The sequence below is a fragment of the Salmo salar genome, unplaced genomic scaffold (assembly GCF_965601325.2).
Source record: "Salmo salar unplaced genomic scaffold, fSalSal1 ptg000206l, whole genome shotgun sequence".
Lineage (NCBI taxonomy): Eukaryota > Metazoa > Chordata > Actinopteri > Salmoniformes > Salmonidae > Salmo > Salmo salar.
Window position 1 is genome coordinate 1,279,747 of NW_027675329.1, and position 25,777 is coordinate 1,305,523.

Here is a 25,777-nt window from a genome sequence, read left to right on the forward strand (position 1 = left end):
GCCATGTCCTGTCAGAAACATAAAAAAAACTATTAAACAAATGTGCTTATGCGAGAAAATTTGACTCTGTTTTCACTTTAACACACTCATACAACTAAGTGCTTTCCAAAATCAAGCTTTAGAAATATTCTACATTAATATTTTCTTGTTTCATAGTTTATTTTTTTTAAATCAACGCCAGTCCTAATCATAAATATCAAATATTATATTCATTTATTTTGTGAATTTGAATCCTGTAAGTGATTTTTATGTATTATTATTTGTGTATAATTTATAAATGATGACTATACTGTATGTACATTTACTGATGTTTCGTTCTTGTTGTTGTTCTTAGTATTTATGTTTAGTATTTAATGCTACTTCATATTTCTACTCCACTAAAAACTCCACAATGTTTAGGCCTACCTACGTGTCAACATTAGTTTCTAGTTACTTTGCAGTTGGCTCTTCAATCCAGAGAAAAAAACTATAGTCTATCATAATAACTAAATATGTTACCTTGATGATATCAACAGGCTAACCAGCATTTTAAAGTCATAATTACCTCACCTTTACCAGCTGTAACATTAAAGTGGTAAACACATCAATGCATCACTAATTCCTAATCCAATAACCTAATAAATATGGTTCTGAAATCTACCATCCTGTATTGTACTGCCAAGACAGCAGCATAAAACAAAAAGTTGCAGACAGACACAAAGGAAAATAATAAAAAACTAATATTTTAATATGTTTTTTTCTTTAAAGTAAAATATGTGAATAGTCCTTAATAAAACACTGCACTCCCCAATAGCCAAGTGTAGTCTGACCGAAGCACTGCATCCTCATCGTTCAGCTCCACCGCTCTGACCACGTCGCTCCCGTTGGCGGTTGTTATAGCAACCGGATGCTTTTCTTGGAGTTTCCCAGCTTGCGTCCTGCGAGGCCTCAGCTATATGCTCACCGGTGTGATCCTGGGGGGAAATAACTTGTTTTGGAGACACGACGCTGTTTTCATCTCCCCCAGTCGTTGAATGAAGTGAACATGTCACGCTTCATGTAAAGGCTCACATTGTCCTGCTCGACCACATATCGCTGGTCAACGCCAAAATGGGTCCCGTTAGCGAGCCGGTCAGCAAGGCTCTGCCTGACTTCAGTGGACATTTGTGGCAGTGCTTCTCGTGTAAAGTAGTTGGGAAGCTCATATCTCGGGTCCATAGTTTTCAGTAGCTTTTTTGAATCCGACTTGTTCCACAGTTGCAACAGGGACCATATCTTTAGCAATGTGATAGGACACCGCTGTAGTTATAGTACACCACTTGCCAATTTTCTTTTCATAAAGGCTCACTGCGGGAAAATGAAGTTTGCAGTGAGCTTTGTTTCGGGACTGGAGCTTTTCCGGGTTGTCGACGGCTTGCTGCTGGGGCTTCTGCAGCGCGCAGTTTCACACACTCTTCGTATTGCAGTTTGTGCCACTGTTTTAGGTGGTGAAAAAGATTTGTAGTGCTTCCACCCCTGGCTGTAACTTTTTTTTATGGCACTGCCTACATATAACGTGATTTTGTTGCTCATCTGATACTTTGAATCCGAACCATCTCCAAATTACTGAGCCAATGCTTTTTCTTTTACTAACCAATTCCTCGTCAAAACGCTCCGCAGACGCTGTTGCTTCCTCCATGTTTGTTGAAGTGTCTGTTCCTGCCCCTCCGCCCTCTGTGCATGAAAGAGGAGGCGCGGGGAGCAGCGCAGAGAGCTCCGGGTCTGCAGCTTGCTTGGAGCAAGGATCAAAGCGTACATTTGAACTATATCGATATATGCGAAATTGTCTAATTTCATATCACATTTAAAATATATATCGATATATTTTTTATATCGATATATCGCCCAGCCCTAGTCAGGCTGATAAGAACAATTCTTATTTTGTATAACGTGTCACTTACGCTTCGAACACAACGACTGCGTCATTGCATCACTGCTACGTAACATTTTGCGCAGCTAGGCAACTATACTGACGCTTCGAACACACCGACTGCGTCATTGCATCACTGCTACGTAACATTTTGCGCAGCTAGGCAACTATACTGACGCTTCGAACACACCGACTGCGTCATTGCATCACTGCTACGTAACATTTTGCGTAGCTTGGCAACTATACTGACGCTTCGAACACACCGACTGCGTCATTGCATCACTGCTACGTAACATTTTGCGCAGCTAGGCAACGATACTGATGCAGGTACCTTTTGCAGATGGTCGCATGCGGTTGGACACATGGAGGAGAGAATCATTTTCGCAGTATCCTCAAAACCGTGTCTTTTTGACACAACTGCTGACAGCTACAGGGATATAAACACAAAAAAATGCTGCTTGGAGACAAGTGTCCACGATAGTAGGATTGCCAGGTCAGTTTAGTAGTGAGCACGTGCTAGATGTGGCTAGTTAGCTAGCTAGCTAACCTAGCTTGCTAACCTAGCCAATGAGGTGTGTGTGTGTGAAAGAAATAGTCAAATAAATTATGCTAGTTACTACCCCTGATAACTTTACCAAATAATCATGTTTGAAAGAGTGAGTGTGTATGTCATAAATAGTCATAGAAATGGTAGATACTACTGTACCCCTGATAATTTGGTCAGATAACCGTGTGTGTGTCTATGTGTACAGTAGGTGACATATCCATGATAGCTATCTAATAACTATAGGTATGCTAGGTAATGGTTTGGCTTATCATGTCTATGTAGAAGAAGACTGGAGGAGGAAGTGGAGAGGACTCAGGGACAGGTATCAGAGAGAGAGAAGGACAGAGAAAGAGAAGAAGAGGTCTGGGTCAGCAGCTTCAGGCCAGCAGCCTTGGTGCTTCTGCCACATTCTTTCTTTTCTGGATCCATTTATTGTGCCTAGGGCAACGAGTGGCAATTTTACAGCCAGACCCTCTACTACATCATCCACAAGTGTTGTCCCCACCGGTGCATCAAGACCCTCAATGTCACCTACAACTGCGACCATCGCCTCCACCGCTGCAGCGAGACCCTCTACAATGTCTACATCATCCACAAGTATGACCACCATCGGTGCTGCGAGACCCTCTACAATGTCTACATCATCCACAAGTATCACCACCATCGGTGCAGCGAGACCCCTCTACAATGTCTACATCATCCACAAGTATCACCACCATCGGTGCTGCGAGATCCTCTACATCATCCACAAGTATCACCACCATCGGTGCTGCGAGACCCTCTACAATGTCTACATCATCCACAAGTATCACCACCATCGGTGCTGCGAGATCCTCTACATCATCCACGAGTATCACCACCATCGGTGCAGCGAGACCCTCTACAATGTCTACATCATCCACAAGTATCACCACCATCGGTGCAGCGAGACCCTCTACAATGTCTACATCATCCACAAGTATCACCACCATCGGTGCAGCGAGACCCTCTACAATGTCTACATCATCCACAAGTATCACCACCATCGGTGCAGCCATGGAAGACGATGAAATGGAGGAAGCACCTCTGGATCTAGGACCACCTGAGATTATTATGAACCTCACGGAAGTGACCACTGAGGACCTCGTTGAACAGGATGTGGCCGTGGAGACAAACAGAGAGAGAAACGAAGAGGAACAACGTCACACCAGGCGTCATCGAAGGTTCCAGATCCACTCAACTCATTTCAGCAGAGGCTCCTCCAAGCCGTCGAGAGGGATGCAGCCCAACCTGATGCTCACAGGAAGGAGGATGAAGAGACCCTCTTTGCCATGAGCCTGGTGCCACAACCCTGAAGAGGCTGCCTCAGCAAAGAAAAGCAGCAGTCAAAGTTAAAATGGATCAGCTGCTTTTCCAAGCCGAGTTCAATGGTACGTTTTTTTTCTTCTCCACATCACAGGTAGTGTCATAAGTGTTGCCACAGTGAAGTAGGTCATTCTTTACAGTATACTCATGTAGGCTAATTGGTATTACAGATCAAAGTATTAATATGAGGCAAATGTACAGCTGTTGTTTCTAGGTTAGAAAATATCCCTAAACAACAGTTTACTGTCTAAATATTTTCCTGTCATATTCATCTTTATCTCTGAAATACAAATTCCATGAGTAAACAGCAAGTATTACCAACTTTACTGCACTGTTCCAATATTTATGCCTCTAACTACACTATACAAGCAGTATTTAGTTAACATAAATCTCACCTTTTATGGTTTTCTATTATGTTAAGCTTGTATGTGTTGTTTTTCTCTTCCCTTCCAGAGATGGAGTCCATTTAGCCGAGCAGCTCACAGGAAGGACAGGAAGAGGAGAGGAGTTGTCTGGTTGTTGTTCCCTTCCAGAGATGGAGTCCATTTAGCCGAGCAGCTCACAGGAAGGACAGGAAGAGGAGAGGAGTTGTCTGGTTGTTGTTCCCTTCCAGAGATGGAGTCCATTTAGCCGAGCAGCTCACAGGAAGGACAGGAAGAGGAGAGGAGTTGTCTGGTTGTTGTTCTTCCCTTCCAGAGATGGAGTCCATTTAGCCGAGCAGCTCACAGGAAGGACAGGAAGAGGAGAGGAGTTGTCTGGTTGTTGTTCCCTTCCAGAGATGGAGTCCATTTAGCCGAGCAGCTCACAGGAAGGACAGGAAGAGGAGAGGAGTTGTCTGGTTGTTGTTCCCTTCCAGAGATGGAGTCCATTTAGCCGAGCAGCTCACAGGAAGGACAGGAAGAGGAGAGGAGTTGTCTGGTTGTTGTTCCCTTCCAGAGATGGAGTCCATTTAGCCGAGCAGCTCACAGGAAGGACAGGAAGAGGAGAGGAGTTGTCTGGTTGTTGTTCCCTTCCAGAGATGGAGTCCATTTAGCCGAGCAGCTCACAGGAAGGACAGGAAGAGGAGAGGAGTTGTCTGGTTGTTGTTCCCTTCCAGAGATGGAGTCCATTTAGCCGAGCAGCTCACAGGAAGGACAGGAAGAGGAGAGGAGTTGTCTGGTTGTTCTTCCCTTCCAGAGATGGAGTCCATTTAGCCGAGCAGCTCACAGGAAGGACAGGAAGAGGAGAGGAGTTGTCTGGTTGTTGTTCCCTTCCAGAGATGGAGTCCATTTAGCCGAGCAGCTCACAGGAAGGACAGGAAGAGGAGAGGAGTTGTCTGGTTGTTGTTCTTCACCTCCCTCATTGTACCTTTCTTTTCACACACGTCTGTTCCGTTTAAATTCAGTCAATTCATAGTCATTAGTTTATAAAGTCTCGGGATAGCATTCATTATTAGTGTTACATAGATTTATGAATTGACAGAATTGAAACTCATACACTGAAGAATTCACAGATGCTCTTTTTGAAATGTTTACACGCACACACACCTCTTTCAATAGTTGTATTTTTTTAAACATTTTTTACACTTACCGGTCATGTTCGTTCCTGTACTTGAATACTTATTAAATGATGTTTTCATAGTCAGTTGTTTATTAATATCTCATTTAGACTTAATCTGCTCATTTCGTCCCTACACCTTCGCAGATCTAAGACAAGATGAAAGTAAAAACACATTCTCTTCCTAATTCATTCTTTTCCCACCTGTATTTTGTCAGGCCAGTGAACATGGTGTTAAACTGTACTATTTGTATGGACCCTAGGTTACCCTTTCCCTTAGTTATCATACTAACTGTATGTCCTATAACCTTAATTAGTGCTCCTGCTCACCTGATGTACCATGCCAGGTGTGTATAATACTGACGTTAATGAGAGAGGGAAGGGGTTAAGGTGTGGTCCTGCTCACCTGATGTACCATGCCAGGTGTGTATAATACTGACGTTAATGAGAGAGGGAAGGGGTTAAGGTGTGGTCCTGCTCACCTGATGTACCATGCCAGGTGTGTATAATACTGACGTTAATGAGAGAGGGAAGGGGTTAAGGTGTGGTCCTGCTCACCTGATGTACCATGCCAGGTGTGTATAATACTGATGTTAATGAGAGAGGGAAGGGGTTAAGGTGTGGTCCTGCTCACCTGATGTACCATGCCAGGTGTGTATAATACTGACGTTAATGAGAGAGGGAAGGGGTTAAGGTGTGGTCCTGCTCACCTGATGTACCATGCCAGGTGTGTATAATACTGACGTTAATGAGAGAGGGAAGGGGTTAAGGTGTGGTCCTGCTCACCTGATGTACCATGCCAGGTGTGTATAATACTGACGTTAATGAGAGAGGGAAGGGTTAAGGTGTGGTCCTGCTCACCTGATGTACCATGCCAGGTGTGTATAATACTGACGTTAATGAGAGAGGGAAGGGGTTAAGGTGTGGTCCTGCTCACCTGATGTACCATGCCAGGTGTGTATAATACTGACGTTAATGAGAGAGGGAAGGGGTTAAGGTGTGGTCCTGCTCACCTGATGTACCATGCCAGGTGTGTATAATACTGACGTTAATGAGAGAGGGAAGGGGTTAAGGTGTGGTCCTGCTCACCTGATGTACCATGCCAGGTGTGTATAATACTGACGTTAATGAGAGAGGGAAGGGTTAAGGTGTGGTCCTGCTCACCTGATGTACCATGCCAGGTGTGTATAATACTGACGTTAATGAGAGAGGGAAGGGGTTAAGGTGTGGTCCTGCTCACCTGATGTACCATGCCAGGTGTGTATAATACTGACGTTAATGAGAGAGGGAAGGGGTTAAGGTGTGGTCCTGCTCACCTGATGTACCATGCCAGGTGTGTATAATACTGACGTTAATGAGAGAGGGAAGGGGATAAGGTGTGGTCCTGCTCACCTGATGTACCATGCCAGGTGTGTATAATACTGACGTTAATGAGAGAGGGAAGGGGTTAAGGTGTGGTCCTGCTCACCTGATGTACCATGCCAGGTGTGTATAATACTGACGTTAATGAGAGAGGGAAGGGTTAAGGTGTGGTCCTGCTCACCTGATGTACAATGCCAGGTGTGTATAATACTGACGTTAATGAGAGAGGGAAGGGGTTTTAAGGTGTGGTCCTGCTCACCTGATGTACCATGCCAGGTGTGTATAATACTGACGTTAATGAGAGAGGGAAGGGGTTAAGGTGTGGTCCTGCTCACCTGATGTACCATGCCAGGTGTGTATAATACTGACGTTAATGAGAGAGGGAAGGGGTTTTAAGGTGTGGTCCTGCTCACCTGATGTACCATGCCAGGTGTGTATAATACTGACGTTAATGAGAGAGGGAAGGGGTTAAGGTGTGGTCCTGCTCACCTGATGTACCATGCCAGGTGTGTATAATACTGACGTTAATGAGAGAGGGAAGGGGTTAAGGTGTGGTCCTGCTCACCTGATGTACCATGCCAGGTGTGTATAATACTGACGTTAATGAGAGAGGGAAGGGGTTAAGGTGTGGTCCTGCTCACCTGATGTACCATGCCAGGTGTGTATAATACTGACGTTAATGAGAGAGGGAAGGGGTTTTAAGGTGTGGTCCTGCTCACCTGATGTACCATGCCAGGTGTGTATAATACTGACGTTAATGAGAGAGGGAAGGGGTTAAGGTGTGGTCCTGCTCACCTGATGTACCATGCCAGGTGTGTATAATACTGACGTTAATGAGAGAGGGAAGGGGTTAAGGTGTGGTCCTGCTCACCTGATGTACCATGCCAGGTGTGTATAATACTGACGTTAATGAGAGAGGGAAGGGTTAAGGTGTGGTCCTGCTCACCTGATGTACCATGCCAGGTGTGTATAATACTGACGTTAATGAGAGAGGGAAGGGTTAAGGTGTGGTCTTTACTCCCAAATGTCACTTAAATATAGCTTCCTAATGAAGAGAGACAATGATACATAAAGTCATCTGGGGGAAAAAATGATATTTTATGGACAACGGTGGATGGTTCTTAAAATAACCTTTGTGTTATTGGGCTCTTCAAAGAGCTGTTTCCCTCCACGGCATACTGCCATGGAACTTCACCTGCTGGCGATGAGAAGTAGGTGGTCAGCTTCTCCCTCACCTGGAGTGCCTGTCTGGGGGCGTTGTTGGCACCTGCCCTGGTGACATCAGGTAGGTGACCATTTGGCGTGCCCATCTCCATCCGGAGCGGCTCCTGGAATGACCTCCGCAGGTAGTTGTGGAGAACACGTGGCCTTCACGCAGGCATCGACATTTGAGGGGCTGAGACCAAGCACTCTCCGATACATTCTCCACCGGGCTGCCAGAATCCCAAAGGCGCATTCAACAACTAACCTTGCCCTGGACAGTCGTTTGTTAAAGATCCTTACAGGCTTTGGCAATGGCAGCTGGCGTCCAGCGTAGGGCCTCATGAGGTTGGGTCTTAAAGGGAAGGCCTCGTCGCCGACGACGACGAGAGGAACAGGTCCCAGGTCTTCAGCCCCAGGGAGTGATGCAGGTGGTGGAATCTCCAGGGTGCCATCCTGAAGTGCCTGGCCAAAGGCAGAGTCCCGGAGGGTCCCGCCATCACTTCCCATAAGCACCAACATCGACAACACGGAAACAGTAGAGGCCATCTACTACAGCCAAGAGTACAACTTCATATGTACCCTTGTACACATTGTACAATTTACAATGTGACCCAGTTCAACGGGTCTGAACAGAACTGGGGGATGTCAGACATGAAGATGTCTAAACACAACTGGAATATCATTAGTTTGTGATTCATTGTTAATGGATTTTCAATCAGGAACACAGAGGAACAACTTGACAACATAACAATGTGTGGGTGGGTGGAGATCTAATATTGTTTTGTGACAAACACTAAAGCATGATATTCTAATAAATCTACACCCTATTCCCTACGTAGAACACTACTTTAGACCTGGTCAGAAGCACCGTAGTGCACTACGGAGGGAATAGGGAACCATTTGGAACAGAGACAGTAATTCCCCTGAATATCTTTCTCTTCCTCATCTGGTTTGTTGAACAGCCCTTCACTCCTCCCCTCTTCCTCTTCCTCCCTTTTCATTCTATTCTATCAGCCACACCACTAGCTCACCTCCACACAATCCATTTACAAGTTAAAGACACACCTTGGAATAAATAACAAAGGAAAACTATTACTAGATGAAGTTTAGTGTTGGATTTTTTATTTCCCATCACCATAAATCATATTTAATCACTGAAAACATCAATTAGGGCCGAGCTGATCAATGATACTGAGGAGAATTACATAGAGACAGAGAACCAACTGAGAAAACATATCAATGGTTCTGAATGACAACCAATATACATCACCACCAGACATCATGATTCATGGAAATGGACCCTACTACAGTTTAACCAGCTCAGCTATAGACTACACCAGCATGACTAGTATCTATGTGGACCCTACTACAGTTTAACCAGCTCAGCTATAGACTACACCAGCATGACTAGTATCTATGTGGACCCTACTACAGTTTAACCAGCTCAGCTATAGACTACACCAGCATGACTAGTATCTATGTGGACCCTACTACAGTTTAACCAGCTCAGCTATAGACTACACCAGCATGACTAGTATCTATGTGGACCCTACTACAGTTTAACCAGCTCAGCTATAGACTACACCAGCATGACTAGTATCTATGTGGACCCTACTACAGTTTAACCAGCTCAGCTATAGACTACACCAGCATGACTAGTATCTATGTGGACCCTACTACAGTTTAACCAGCTCAGCTATAGACTACACCAGCATGACTAGTATCTATGTGGACCCTACTACAGTTTAACCAGCTCAGCTATAGACTACACCAGCATGACTAGTATCTATGTGGACCCTACTACAGTTTAACCAGCTCAGCTATAGACTACACCACCATGACTAGTATCTATGTGGACCCTACTACAGTTTAACCAGCTCAGCTATAGACTACACCAGCATGACTAGTATCTATGTGGACCCTACTACAGTTTAACCAGCTCAGCTATAGACTACACCAGCATGACTAGTATCTATGTGGACCCTACTACAGTTTAACCAGCTCAGCTATAGACTACACCAGCATGACTAGTATCTATGTGGACCCTACTACAGTTTAACCAGCTCAGCTATAGACTACACCAGCATGACTAGTATCTATGTGGATCCTACTACAGTTTAACCAGCTCAGCTATAGACTACACCAGCATGACTAGTATCTATGTGGACCCTACTACAGTTTAACCAGCTCAGCTATAGACTACACCAGCATGACTAGTATCTATGTGGACCCTACTACAGTTTAACCAGCTCAGCTATAGACTACACCAGCATGACTAGTATCTATGTGGACCCTACTACAGTTTAACCAGCTCAGCTATAGACTACACCATCATGACTAGTATCTATGTGGACCCTACTACAGTTTAACCAGCTCAGCTATAGACTACACCAGCGTGACTAGTATCTATGTGGACCCTACTACAGTTTAACCAGCTCAGCTATAGACTACACCAGCGTGACTAGTATCTATGTGGACCCTACTACAGTTTAACCAGCTCAGCTATAGACTACACCAGCATGACTAGTATCTATGTGGACCCTACTACAGTTTAACCAGCTCAGCTATAGACTACACCAGCATGACTAGTATCTATGTGGACCCTACTACAGTTTAACCAGCTCAGCTATAGACTACACCAGCGTGACTAGTATCTATGTGGACCCTACTACAGTTTAACCAGCTCAGCTATAGACTGCACCAGCATGACTAGTATCTATGTGGACCCTACTACAGTTTAACCAGCTCAGCTATAGACTACACCAGCGTGACTAGTATCTATGTGGACCCTACTACAGTTTAACCAGCTCAGCTATAGACTACACCAGCATGACTAGTATCTATGTGGACCCTACTACAGTTTAACCAGCTCAGCTATAGACTACACCAGCGTGACTAGTATCTATGTGGACCCTACTACAGTTTAACCAGCTCAGCTATAGACTACACCAGCATGACTAGTATCTATGTGGACCCTACTACAGTTTAACCAGCTCAGCTATAGACTACACCAGCATGACTAGTATCTATGTGGTCCCTACTACAGTTTAACCAGCTCAGCTATAGACTACACCAGCATGACTAGTATCTATGTGGACCCTACTACAGTTTAACCAGCTCAGCTATAGACTACACCAGCATGACTAGTATCTATGTGGACCCTACTACAGTTTAACCAGCTCAGCTATAGACTACACCAGCATGACTAGTATCTATGTGGACCCTACTACAGTTTAACCAGCTCAGCTATAGACTACACCAGCATGACTAGTATCTATGTGGACCCTACTACAGTTTAACCAGCTCAGCTATAGACTACACCAGCATGACTAGTATCTATGTGGACCCTACTACAGTTTAACCAGCTCAGCTATAGAGTACACCAGCATGACTAGTATCTATATGGACCCTACTACAGTTTAACCAGCTCAGCTATAGACTACACCAGCATGACTAGTATCTATGTGGACCCTACTACAGTTTAACCAGCTCAGCTATAGACTACACCAGCATGACTAGTATCTATGTGGACCCTACTACAGTTTAACCAGCTCAGCTATAGACTACACCAGCATGACTAGTATCTATGTGGACCCTACTACAGTTTAACCAGCTCAGCTATAGACTACACCAGCGTGACTAGTATCTATGTGGACCCTACTACAGTTTAACCAGCTCAGCTATAGACTACACCAGCATGACTAGTATCTATGTTGACCCTACTACAGTTTAACCAGCTCAGCTATAGACTACACCAGCATGACTAGTATCTATGTGGACCCTACTACAGTTTAACCAGCTCAGCTATAGACTACACCAGCATGACTAGTATCTATGTGGACCCTACTACAGTTTAACCAGCTCAGCTATAGACTACACCAGCATGACTAGTATCTATGTGGACCCTACTACAGTTTAACCAGCTCAGCTATAGACTACACCAGCATGACTAGTATCTATGTGGACCCTACTACAGTTTAACCAGCTCAGCTATAGACTACACCAGCATGACTAGTATCTATGTGGACCCTACTACAGTTTAACCAGCTCAGCTATAGACTACACCAGCATGACTAGTATCTATGTGGACCCTACTACAGTTTAACCAGCTCAGCTATAGACTACACCAGCGTGACTAGTATCTATGTGGACCCTACTACAGTTTAACCAGCTCAGCTATAGACTACACCAGCGTGACTAGTATCTATGTGGACCCTACTACAGTTTAACCAGCTCAGCTATAGACTACACCAGCATGACTAGTATCTATGTGGACCCTACTACAGTTTAACCAGCTCAGCTATAGACTACACCAGCATGAGTAGTATCTATGTGGACCCTACTACAGTTTAACCAGCTCAGCTATAGACTACACCAGCATGACTAGTATCTATGTGGACCCTACTACAGTTTAACCAGCTCAGCTATAGACTACACCAGCATGACTAGTATCTATGTGGACCCTACTACAGTTTAACCAGCTCAGCTATAGACTACACCAGCGTGACTAGTATCTATGTGGACCCTACTACAGTTTAACCAGCTCAGCTATAGACTACACCAGCATGACTAGTATCTATGTGGACCCTACTACAGTTTAACCAGCTCAGCTATAGACTACACCAGCATGACTAGTATCTATGTGGACCCTACTACAGTTTAACCAGCTCAGCTATAGACTACACCAGCAAGACTAGTATCTATGTGGACCCTACTACAGTTTAACCAGCTCAGCTATAGACTACACCAGCATGACTAGTATCTATGTGGACCCTACTACAGTTTAACCAGCTCAGCTATAGACTACACCAGCATGACTAGTATCTATGTGGACCCTACTACAGTTTAACCAGCTCAGCTATAGACTACACCAGCGTGACTAGTATCTATGTGGACCCTACTACAGTTTAACCAGCTCAGCTATAGACTACACCAGCATGACTAGTATCTATGTGGACCCTACTACAGTTTAACCAGCTCAGCTATAGACTACACCAGCATGACTAGTATCTATGTGGACCCTACTACAGTTTAACCAGCTCAGCTATAGACTACACCAGCATGACTAGTATCTATGTGGACCCTACTACAGTTTAACCAGCTCAGCTATAGACTACACCAGCATGACTAGTATCTATGTGGACCCTACTACAGTTTAACCAGCTCAGCTATAGACTACACCAGCATGACTAGTATCTATGTGGACCCTACTACAGTTTAACCAGCTCAGCTATAGACTACACCAGCATGACTAGTATCTATGTGGACCCTACTACAGTTTAACCAGCTCAGCTATAGACTACACCAGCATGACTAGTATCTATGTGGACCCTACTACAGTTTAACCAGCTCAGCTATAGACTACACCAGCATGACTAGTATCTATGTGGACCCTACTACAGTTTAACCAGCTCAGCTATAGACTACACCAGCATGACTAGTATCTATGTGGACCCTACTACAGTTTAACCAGCTCAGCTATAGACTACACCAGCATGACTAGTATCTATGTGGGCCCTACTACAGTTTAACCAGCTCAGCTATAGACTACACCAGCATGACTAGTATCTATGTGGACCCTACTACAGTTTAACCAGCTCAGCTATAGACTACACCAGCATGACTAGTATCTATGTGGACCCTACTACAGTTTAACCAGCTCAGCTATAGACTACACCAGCATGACTAGTATCTATGTGGACCCTACTACAGTTTCACCAGCTCAGCTATAGACTACACCAGCATGACTAGTATCTATGTGGACCCTACTACAGTTTAACCAGCTCAGCTATAGACTACACCAGCATGACTAGTATCTATGTGGACCCTACTACAGTTTAACCAGCTCAACTATAGACTACACCAGCATGACTAGTATCTATGTGGACCCTACTACAGTTTAACCAGCTCAGCAGTACCATTATAACTATAGAAACTAAACCCAGGATAGAGGGGCTGAGTGAATGTGGTCTGGACTCTGTGGAGGAGGGTCATTGTGTCAGAGACACTGTAGAAGGACAGAGTACCTGCCTTGTGATCCAGGTACACTCCTACTCTGGAGGACTGAGGGCCTGATACTTTAGTCACAACATTATTGTGTCTGAAATAATAACCACCTCTATAGTACTGTAAACTCCAGGACTTGTTATTGTATCCAAATCCACCATCTGACCCTGTTCTGCTGATGTCTTTATATGAGACTGCTGTAATAACACCACCTCTCCACTCCACCTCCCAGTAACAGCGTCCAGACAGACCCTCTCTACACAACACCTGACAGTAGTTGGTGAATCTGTCTGGATGGTCAGGATATGGTTGGACTTGGCCTGTATAGGTCACCTTTCTGTTCCCTTCAGACAGAGAGAGGAGTGTGTTTGCTGTGTTTGGGTCCAGTGTGAGCTGACAGGAATCTGGGAGAAGAGCAGAGACCAATGAGGGGAGTCAGAACAATAAGTTAAGTCAGATACTGTATCTACCCTGTCTTTGATTAGAGCACAGCAGAGATCAAATCAGAGAAATATGAGGAGTCAGATAGATACCCAGTCTTTGATTAGATCTACTATTGCTATATATTTCTAGAGGGATTGTTAGGAGTGGCAGTAAAAAGAGACTGTTAGTTACTTCACAATAAAGAGACTCACATTGTAACAACTGTTCTCTGGTCTTGGGCTCTGGAGGCAGAACAACCTCCACTATATTCACTACAGACACACAAACACATTGACAGAGAGAGGGAATGTTATCATCATACCATATTCCACATGTATATGACTAGTAGGGAACTTTCAATGGTCTAAAGTTGATGTTCTGATTGTTTTCAACACACCTGTAGTGGAGATCTTGGTCCATTCTCCTTTAAGGAAGTCTTCTAGTTTCTCTCTCAGTTCAGGACACAGTCTTACTCACATCTCCAAAGTACTGAAGAGGACGGACAACGATGCTGGGTAAGACTGAAGATACACTGATACTGGAGAGAGACTGATAACTCTGGAGAGAGACAGAGACAGAGAGAGAGAGAGAGACAGATAGAGAGAGAGAGAGACAGAGAGGGACACAGAGAGAGACAGAGGGACAGAGAGGGACAGAGAGAGAGAGAGACACCGAGAGAGGGACAGAGAGAGGGACACAGAGAGAGGGACACAGAGGGACAGAGAGAGAGAGGGACAGAGAGACCCAGAGAGAGACCCAGAGAGAGGGGGGGACACAGACAGAGGGACAGGGGGACACAGACAGAGGGACAGGGGGACACAGACAGAGGGACACAGAGAGACAGAGAGGGACACAGAGACAGAGAGGGACACAGAGACAGAGAGGGACACAGAGAGAGAGAGGGAGGGACACAGAGAGAGAGAGGGGGGGACACAGAGAGAGAGAGGGGGGGACACAGAGAGAGAGAGGGGGGGACACAGAGAGAGAGAGGGGGGGACCACAGAGAGAGAGAGGGGGGGACACAGAGAGAGAGAGGGGGGGACACAGAGAGAGAGAGGGGGGGGGACACAGAGAGAGAGGGACACAGAGAGAGGGGGGGACACAGAGAGAGGGACACAGAGAGAGAGGGGGACACAGAGAGAGGGGGGACACAGAGAGAGGGGGGACAGAGAGAGGAGGGACAGAGAGAGAGAGAGACAGAGAGAGAGAGAGAGAGAGAGAGAGGGACAGAGAGAGAGAGACAGAGAGAGAGACAGAGAGGGACACAGAGAGAGACAGAGAGGGACACAGAGAGAGACAGAGAGGGACACAGAGACAGAGGGACAGAGAGGGACACAGAGACAGAGGGACAGAGAGGGACACAGAGACAGAGGGACAGAGAGAGAGAGAGAGGGACAGAGAGAGAGAGAGAGAGGAGGGACAGAGAGAGAGAGAGAGAGGAGGGACAGAGAGAGAGACACAGAGAGAGAGACACAGAGAGAGAGAGCGAGGGACAGAGAGAGAGAGAGAGGGACAGAGAGAGAGAGGGACAGAGAGAGGGACAGAGAGAGAGAGAGAGAGAGAGAGAGAGAGAGAGAGAGAGGGACAGAGAGAGAGGGACAGAGAGAGAGAGAGGGACAGAGAGAGAGAGAGAGGGACAGAGAGAGAGGGACAGAGAGAGAGAGAGAGGGACAGAGAGAGAGAGAGAGGGACAGAGAGAGAGAGAGGGACAGAGAGAGAGAGAGAGGGACAGAGAGAGAGAGAGAGGGACAGAGAGAGAGAGAGGGGGACAGAGAGAGAGAGAGGGGGACAGAGAGAGAGAGAGAGGAGGGACAGAGAGAGAGAGAGAGGAGGGACAGAGAGAGAGAGAGAGGAGGGACAGAGAGAGAGAGAGAGGAGGGACAGAGAGAGAGAGAGAGGAGGGACAGAGAGAGAGAGAGAGAGGGACAGAGAGAGAGAGAGAGAGAGAGAGGGACAGAGAGAGAGAGAGAGAGGGACAGAGAGAGAGAGAGAGGAGGGACAGAGAGAGAGACAGAGAGGGAGAGGGACAGAGAGAGAGAGAGACAGAGACAGAGAGAGAGAGACAGAGACAGAGACAGAGAGAGAGAGACAGAGACAGAGACAGAGACAGAGAGAGAGAGAGAGAGAGAGAGAGAGAGAGAGAGAGAGAGAGAGAGAGAGAGAGGGAGAGAGGGACAGAGAGAGAGGGAGAGAGAGAGAGAGAGGGACAGAGGGACAGAGGGAGAGAGAGAGAGAGAGGGACAGAGAGAGGGACAGAGAGAGAGAGAGAGACACAGAGAGGGAGAGAGGGACAGAGAGAGAGACAGAGAGAGACAGAGAGAGAGAGGGACAGAGAGGGACACAGAGAGAGACAGAGAGGGACACAGAGAGAGGGAGGGACACAGAGAGAGGGAGGGACACAGAGAGAGGGAGGGACACAGAGAGAGGGAGGGACATAGAGAGAGAGGGACAGAGAGAGATGGAGAGGGACAGAGAGAGATGGAGAGGGACAGAGAGAGGGACACAGAGGGACAGAGAGGGACACAGAGAGAGAGGGGGACACAGAGAGAGGGGGGGACACAGAGAGAGGGGGGGACACAGAGAGAGGGGGGGACACAGAGAGAGGGACAGAGAGAGAGAGGAGGGAGAGAGAGAGGAGGGACAGAGAGAGAGAGAGGAGGGAAAGAGAGAGAGAGAGAGGGACAGAGAGAGAGAGAGAGGGACAGAGAGAGAGGGACAGAGAGAGAGAGGAGGGACAGAGAGAGAGAGACACAGAGAGAGAGACACAGAGAGAGAGACACAGAGAGAGAGACACAGAGAGAGAGACACAGAGAGAGAGAGAGAGAGAGAGAGAGAGACAGAGAGAGAGAGAGAGAGAGAGAGAGAGAGCGAGGGAGAGAGGGACAGAGAGAGAGAGAGAGGGACAGAGAGAGAGAGAGAGACAGAGAGAGAGAGAGAGAGAGAGAGAGAGAGAGGGAGAGGGACAGAGAGAGAGAGAGACAGAGAGAGGGACAGAGAGAGAGAGAGACAGAGAGAGAGACAGAGAGAGAGAGAGAGACAGAGAGAGAGAGAGAGAGAGAGCGAGGGAGAGAGGGACAGAGAGAGAGAGAGAGAGGGACAGAGAGAGAGAGACACAGAGAGAGAGAGGGACAGAGAGAGAGAGGGACAGAGAGGGACACAGAGAGAGACAGAGAGAGAGAGGGACAGAGAGGGACACAGAGAGAGACAGAGAGGGACACAGAGAGAGACAGAGGGACAGAGAGGGGACACAGAGAGAGGGAGGGACACAGAGAGAGGGAGGGACATAGAGAGAGAGGGACAGAGAGGGACAGACAGGACAACATAATGATTGAGATGAATAGTTTCACATGAAGTTAATTTCATATCACATGTAACAAGACAGTTTAGTTACCTGGAGGAAATGGATGTGATCCTCTGTGTGTGAGAGCTGCTCCAGCTCAGTGCTTCTCTTCCTCAGCTCAGCTATCTCCTGCTTCAGTTGCTCCAGGACTCCTTCAGCTTCACTCACTTGATCCTTCTCTTGGGCTCTGATCAGCTCCTTCACCTCAGAGCTCCTTCTCTCAATGGAGCGGATCAGCTCAGTAAAGATCTGATCACTGTCCTCCACTGCTGCCTGTGCAGAGCGCTGTTGAGAGAGAGAGAGAGAGAGAGACAGAGAGAGAGACAGAGAGAGAGAGAGAGAGAGAGACAGAGAGAGAGAGAGAGACAGAGAGAGAGAGAGACAGAGAGAGAGGGACAGAGAGAGAGGGACAGAGAGAGAGGGACAGAGAGAGAGGGACAGAGAGAGAGAGAGTGGACAGAGAGAGAGAGAGGGACAGAGAGAGAGAGAGGGGACAGAGAGAGAGAGAGGGACAGAGAGAGAGAGAGAGAGAGTGAGAGAGAGAGAGAGACAGAGAGAGAGAGACAGAGAGAGAGAGACAGAGAGAGAGAGACGAGAGAGAGAGAGACAGAGAGAGAGAGACAGAGAGAGAGAGACAGAGAGAGATAGCAGTTAGTTAATACACAACCCCCTGCCTCTGATGCCCCTTCCCTCCCGCTAAGCCCACCTCCGTACGATACAGTAGCCTCTGTGCTGCTTTGAGTCAGAACGCTGCCACCCTGCTCTCCAGGTCCACCAAACCCAGTGATCAGTGGTTCCTCCCAGACCCACGGCCCAGGCACCACCACCCCCCCCTCCTCTCGTGTGGGTCTCAGCAGCTGCCAGGCCCTCAGTACTGCAGCGTAGAAATCAGAGACCCCTGTTGTATTGAGTCTCTCCGGCCGCATGATGAAGAGCTGCTGATCCAGCCACAAACCCAATTCAGTTTTCCCTAAACGGCACCAAAAAAACCTACCTTTTTAATTTACCACTAAAACCTGTTCTTAGGACCAAGCCATAAAAAACTGTATTATTATAATAACTGGTTTACGTTTTAACTACCAACAATTGGTAAAAACTTTCCCCTTTCGGAAACAATGGGACGACCTCAGAGTTGACAAGGTAAAACTCTGTTGTTCTGCCGCTGAACAAGGCAGTTAACCCACTGGTCCCCAGGAGGCCGTCATTGTAAATAGAATTTGTTCTTAACTGACCTGCCTAGTTAAATAAAGGTTTCATTAAAAAGTCTGGCAATAACTTAACTTTTCATTATTTAGACTGACTCCTCTAAATAATAAATATAATAAAATAACAAAAAAAAACAGTTAAATGCTAAGTACTATACATAGGTTTTATTTAAAAAATAACAATAGAACCTATTTAGTACTATAATGGTATTTACTAACATAATATTATTACTATAATAGTTTCTAAAGGGGTTCTAGGCTACCCTACCCTAGAATTAGGGTTCAGGATAAAACAGGTTATACGTAGGGTTAGAGTTTCTGTACAGCACTTTGTGACATCTGCTGATGTAAAAAGGTCTTTATAAATACATGAGATTGATTGTTAGGTTCAGGGTATTTAAAGAGATAAACTGTATGGGTTTATATCTCTCTTGCTCGTCCCTGTGGTCTTCTGTGGGAACTACATACCTCATTCACCACACTTGATAGACTCATAATCTGAGGTAGCAACTGAGTCAGAGCTACAAATCAATGATCTCCACCTATCCATTAGGTTTACAACTCAGTGAACCTGCGCAGCATTCTCTCTATTTGATGTCTACGAACCAACAGATTTCAACGATTATCATATTACCCAGCAGCCATTTAGAAACAAATAAAATAAGGTTAGTTCTTTTTATTCTTTTTTTCTGACTGTTTAAATCGGCCACATCTTGAAAAAGAGAACAGGGACATGCGATTTGTTGATAATTTACACTTTTTTATATATAAAAAATATAGATATACAGTTAACCATGATCAGAACATGTTTAACGTTTGAAGGCTTTGCGCCAACCATCCCTGTAGGTCACTACAATCTATAACCAGGTGAACAGTGAGCTTCCTCACCAAGTAGCTGTAACCTAGTTAATAATAAGTTACCTGAGGTAAACCTACAAGGTTAGTTAATATTAAGTTACCTGAGGTAAACCTACAAGGTTAACGCGGGCTGGAAGAGAATTACTTCAAAACCACAGCAAAAAGCTGGGACATATAGTAATATTATATATATAATATTATATCACTGGGCTCCTCTGTGCTAACAAACCCTGTGTACCACCCCTCCCCTGTTTAACCTTGAATTTCGTTCAGAAAAACACATCCACATTTAGCAAAACGAACCAACTCTTTACGGATCTGTTCGGTGGTAATAAACGGAGGCAGATTAGACACCACTACTCTTGTCGAAATCAGCACCAACACAACCCCTCACATAAATCATACTGGTAACTAGCCGGACAACAAGACTCACCTTTTACATTACCACAACCACCGCCTTGTTCATTCTGGATACAGAGTGTATATGTTCCTCTCCCACCTGTTCACCGACCAGGATCAATAATTCCTCCACACCATTCTCCACAACGCACCTGAAGAGACAGCGTTTCTTCTCCACTCGGTTGAGGACATCAAACTACCCTACTCCCTCCTCAACTCTAACCGATAAACAGCGGAAACCGATAAACAAACCCTCCCACCATGACAAAATACATTTGGAAAATAGGCAAAAGAATAGCTGCACTCTTTACGAACGACAAAACCTCACGTTACCAACTTCTTCTTCTTCTATGGTATAATGGCGGTCCTCAAACCAACGTTAAAGGAGCATGGCGCCTCCTACTGTGCTGGAGTGTGTTCAATCACGGTTTACACCATTTCTAAATCCTCCTACCTAACTCAGTACTTCTGAGAAAATAAAAAAGATCCCTACTAACTTCTAATAGACCCTCCCCCATCCCCCAAATCCCTTCCAACCCCCCCAACCCCGTCCAACCTCAATGACCCTACACTTCAATCTTTCCATCTCTTCAACATCCTTACAACAATATAACAACACATGCTCCACCGTTTCATTGACAATACCCTCCAGACACAAACCATTCACATGCTGCCAACCAGATGGAAGGACCAGTTCAATGTACAATGTCCTAAACACAATCGAGGAAACACCACCTCTTCCTTCCTAATCTGACCTTTGAACCTTGGTCCACCGACCTTTCTTTGGAGGGCATATAAATGCCGTCCCTTGTGCTCAGAGTCCCATCTCTTCTGCCACACATCTATCAAAATGTCTCTGATCTCACATTTGTCCTCACCTCTACCCAGTGGAACATTAATATATATTATATCTTGTTTTAAAGTTATTTTAGCTAACTAGTCTACAATTTCATTCCATTCCACACCTGAATGTGCTGGGACCCAGCAGAATCTCACTACTAGACCCATTCTCTCAATTCTCCATAATAACATTAATACCTCCAATAGTAGCTCACTCCTAATAGATTTACCAGATGATAAACTATTCAATACAGACAGAGAATCTGAGGATACTATAACTCTAACAGGCTGTACGTCCTCCACCCACTGGAGGACAACTATTATCACCAACAGTTCAACTGAGTTCACTGACAGTTCATCTGTTAGTCTTCTACATATCTGCACATCACATTCAGGAAGGTAAACACCTGCTCCTGTGGGCCCACTATCTGGGCCCTTGGATCCATCTGTGAAAAGAGGTAAAAAAGCATAACAACTTCTACCAATGTAATTGTCAACCAGTTTCCCTTTATCACTGACTTCTGACCCAATCTTTTCCTTTTGTCTACCAAGGTTAGATCAACAACAGGATCTGGGAGTAACCATGGAGGAACATCCCCTATCACCACAGAAAGGGCCAACCTCCAACTCCCTGAAACTACTCTCATCAGCAAGCTTTCCAACTGTCCAACCAAAACCACTGCCTTGTCTACAAGTATATTCCCAACAGTCATCTAGAACAGTAGCAGTGGGATGCTCAACCTCACAGCCTTTCAACCCAATAAGCTAATGACAATTTATTACGTCGTATATCCAAAGGCATCTCACCTGCCTCAACTGGACTATAATATAAATCCATGATATTATGGGATACAAAATGGGAAAAGGGGAAATTATGATAATACTAAAAAACACCCTTCTAACTAACCCTACACTCATTAAAAACCCACTACCCCCATTCCACTACTTTGACCCTATCTGCTCCTGCACCAGGCCAACTAACCCTACACTCATTAAAACCCACTACCCCATTCCACTACTTTGACCCTATCTGCTCCTGCACCAGGCCAACTAACCCTACACTCATTAAAACCCACTACCCCATTCCACTACTTTGACCCTATCTGCTCCTGCACCAGGCCAACTAACCCTACACTCATTAAAACCCACTACCCCATTCCACTACTTTGACCCAATCTGCTCCTGCACCAGGCCAACTAACCCTACACTCATTAAAACCCACTACCCCATTCCACTACTTTGACCCTATCTGCTCCTGCACCAGGCCAACTAACCCTACACTCATTAAAACCCACTACCCCCATTCCACTACTTTGACCCTATCTGCTCCTGCACCAGGCCAACTAACCCTACACTCATTAAAACCCATTACCCCATTCCACTACTTTGACCCTATCTGCTCCTGCACCATGCCAACTAACCCTACACTCATTAAAACCCACTACCCCATTCCACTACTTTGACCATATCTGCTCCTGCACCAGGCCAACTAACCCTACACTCATTAAAACCCACTACCCCATTCCACTACTTTGACCCTATCTGCTCCTGCACCAGACCAACTAACCCTACACTCATTAAAACCCACTACCCCATTCCACTACTTTGACCCTATCTGCTCCTGCACCAGGCCAACTAACCCTACACTCATTAAAACCCACTACCCCATTCCACTACTTTGACCCTATCTGCTCCTGCACCAGGCCAACTAACCCTACACTCATTAAAACCCACTACCCCATTCCACTACTTTGACCCTATCTGCTCCTGCACCAGGCCAACTAACCCTACACTCATTAAAACCCACTACCCCATTCCACTACTTTGACCCTATCTGCTCCTGCACCAGGCCAACTAACCCTACACTCATTAAAACCCACTACCCCATTCCACTACTTTGACCCTATCTGCTCCTGCACCAGGCCAACTAACCCTACACTCATTAAAACCCACTACCCCATTCCACTACTTTGACCCTATCTGCTCCTGCACCCTTCTAACTAACCCTACAGTCATTAAAACCCACTACCCCATTCCACTACTTTGACCCTATCTGCTCCTGCACCAGGCCAACTAACCCTACACTCATTAAAACCCACTACCCCCATTCCACTACTTTGACCCTATCTGCTCCTGCACCAGGCCAACTAACCCTACACTCATTAAAACCCACTACCCCCATTCCACTACTTTGACCCTATCTGCTCCTGCACCAGGCCAACTAACCCTACACTCATTAAAAACCCACTACCCCATTCCACTACTTTGACCCTATCTGCTCCTGCACCAGGCCAACTAACCCTACACTCATTAAAACCCACTACCCCATTCCACTACTTTGACCCTATCTGCTCCTGCACCAGGCCAACCAACCCTACACTCATTAAAACCCACTACCCCATTCCACTACTTTGACCCTATCTGCTCCTGCACCAGGCCAACTAACCCTACACTCATTAATACCCACTACCCCATTCCACTACTTTGACCCTATCTGCTCCTGCACCAGGCCAACTAACCCTACACTCATTAAAACCCACTACCCCATTCCACTACTTTGACCCTATCTGCTCCTGCACCAGGCCAACCAACCCTACACTCATTAAAACCCACTACCCCATTCCACTACTTTGACCCTATCTGCTCCTGCACCAGGCCAACTAACCCTACACTCATTAATACCCACTACCCCATTCCACTACTTTGACCCTATCTGCTCCTGCACCAGGCCAACTAACCCTACACTCATTAAAACCCACTACCCCATTCCACTACTTTGACCCTATCTGCTCCTGCACCAGGCCAACGACCTGGGAGGACGGGACACCACCACTCAACACACACTGGAACTCTTCTGAAGTCAAATCTAGTATGACCAAATACTTCTCTGCAGCTGCCACCAAAACATATTTTTTTTCTGTGATTTACATTCCATTTCTGCAGTACAGTTGATAACCATTTGCTATGAACACTAAGAAGCCAACCTTACTGAAGCATATATCACTGGTTGGCCCATCCCTCTGTGCTGTCACAGATCTACTACTCACAGGGATCCTCTCAGGATCCCTCAGCCTTGACCCATCCTCCTCTACTTTCTTCACTGCCTCAGCAGTGACAACCTGTTCCCAACAGTGGGGTCAGTGGGATTGGATAGGGGCCCCTCTACTTCTCTCTCTCTCTCTGACTGGAGGGGACAGGTGAAATGGTGTGTCTCCTCTGGTCAACAATACTCACCTTGAGAGACTCCACAGCCTGTTGGAGCTCCTTCAGCTCCTTCTCTCTCTCCTGGAATCTCTGCTGGACCTTCTGCTGACTCATCCCCAGCTGCCTCTGTGGAGAATCACTCTTCAATGAGCTATCAAGCTTTATTAGTCCAGTAGATCAATAGTATAGTAATGTGACATAGGGCCCATAGAGAGGAAGGTCTAAAAAATGGATGGTCCATTTACTAAATGATATTTATTTGTTGCTATGTGAATGATTATAGTTTTTATGGTAGGACTACATGTATCAACAGGTTGAGACTGAACTTTGGACTCATAAAAGGGCATTCAGAATGATAATAGTGTTTGACATTATAAAATGGTGATACATCTGGAGAATCTGGGTTGACATATCTATATAGTCAAGGTTTGTGTTCATATTTGTTCTGCTGAGGATCTATTTCATTTCAATGATCTCATATTCAAACAGCCTTAGTTCCTACTGTATCTTTAATTCTTTGTTTATCAGACAGTCACCAACAAGTTGTTCTGGTCTTACCTGTTTCTCAGTCCTCTCTGCTGCAGCTGACACTGTATCATGGCCTTTATGTTCATCCATCACACACAGCAGACAGATACACTGCTGATCGGTACGACAGTAAACCTCCAGCAGTTTGTCATGATGAGAGCAGATCTTCTCCTGTAGTTGTGCGGTGGCTTTGACCAGCTTGTGCTTCTTCAAAGCAGGAAATTCGTAGTGAGATTGGAGGTGAGTCTCACAGTAAGAGGCCAGACACGCCAGACAGGACATGAGGGCTTTCTGCTTTCTGGTCCCAGTGCAGACATCACACGCCACATCTCTAGGTCCAGCATAGCACAGAGCAGGAGGGGGAGCAGCCTGGAGTCCTGTCTTCTTCAGTTTCTCCACCAGCTCAGCCAACATGTTATTTTTCCTCAGATTAGGCCTTGGAGTGAAGGTCTCTCTGCACTGAGGACAGCTATAGACCCCTTTCAGAACATCCTGATCCCAGCAGCCCTCAATACAGCTCCTACAGTAACTGTGTCCACAGGGGATGGTGACTGGTTCCTTCAGTAGATCCAGACAGACAGAACAACAGAACTGGTCCTGGTCCAGCAGAACTCCCTGTTGAGCCATTTGGACGGTTGTTCACTCTCACACAGACAGACGAGACAGAGACTCAGATCAGTTTCGTTTCCTCAGAAGAGAGTTTGTGGGAGGGGGATGGATTTCCTGGTTCTGCCAGAGGGGTGGGGTTAGAGGGAGGGAGGAAGAGAGAGGAACTGCATGCAACAGCAAGAGGGAGACAAATAGTCTTGTTCCTTGGTTAGAGCCCTTAACATGGAATAAATGAAATAATGAATCTTAAAATGTGAGTTATTAGAATATAAAGGGTAACCGTTTCTATGAAGTACATATTAGAATTATTTTAATGACCTTTATAATGCCTTATAATACACTTATGTGTTCTAATAAGCAATAAGGCCTGAGGAGGTGTGGTATATGTAAGGATTGCGGACCTGGTGGCAGTGAAGTCAGACGCAGGAGAGCAGAGATAGGTAATAGCCGGAGCAGTTTAATACAAAACGAACCTACATGGGTAC

At 45.8% G+C, this 25,777-nt stretch overlaps 1 pseudogene across 1 annotated transcript; it reads right to left on the reverse strand.

Moving 5' to 3' along the window:
- Positions 1–13,251: 13,251 nt before the first annotated feature.
- Positions 13,252–25,382, reverse strand: LOC123741912 (tripartite motif-containing protein 16-like; annotated as a pseudogene). The gene is made up of 6 exons (XR_014383221.1): positions 24,714–25,382; positions 24,186–24,281; positions 17,701–17,934; positions 14,707–14,867; positions 14,522–14,581; positions 13,252–14,290 (listed from the first exon to the last, which is right to left on the reverse strand). The product of XR_014383221.1 is annotated as a tripartite motif-containing protein 16-like (transcript).
- Between the last annotated feature and the right edge of the window lie 395 nt (positions 25,383–25,777).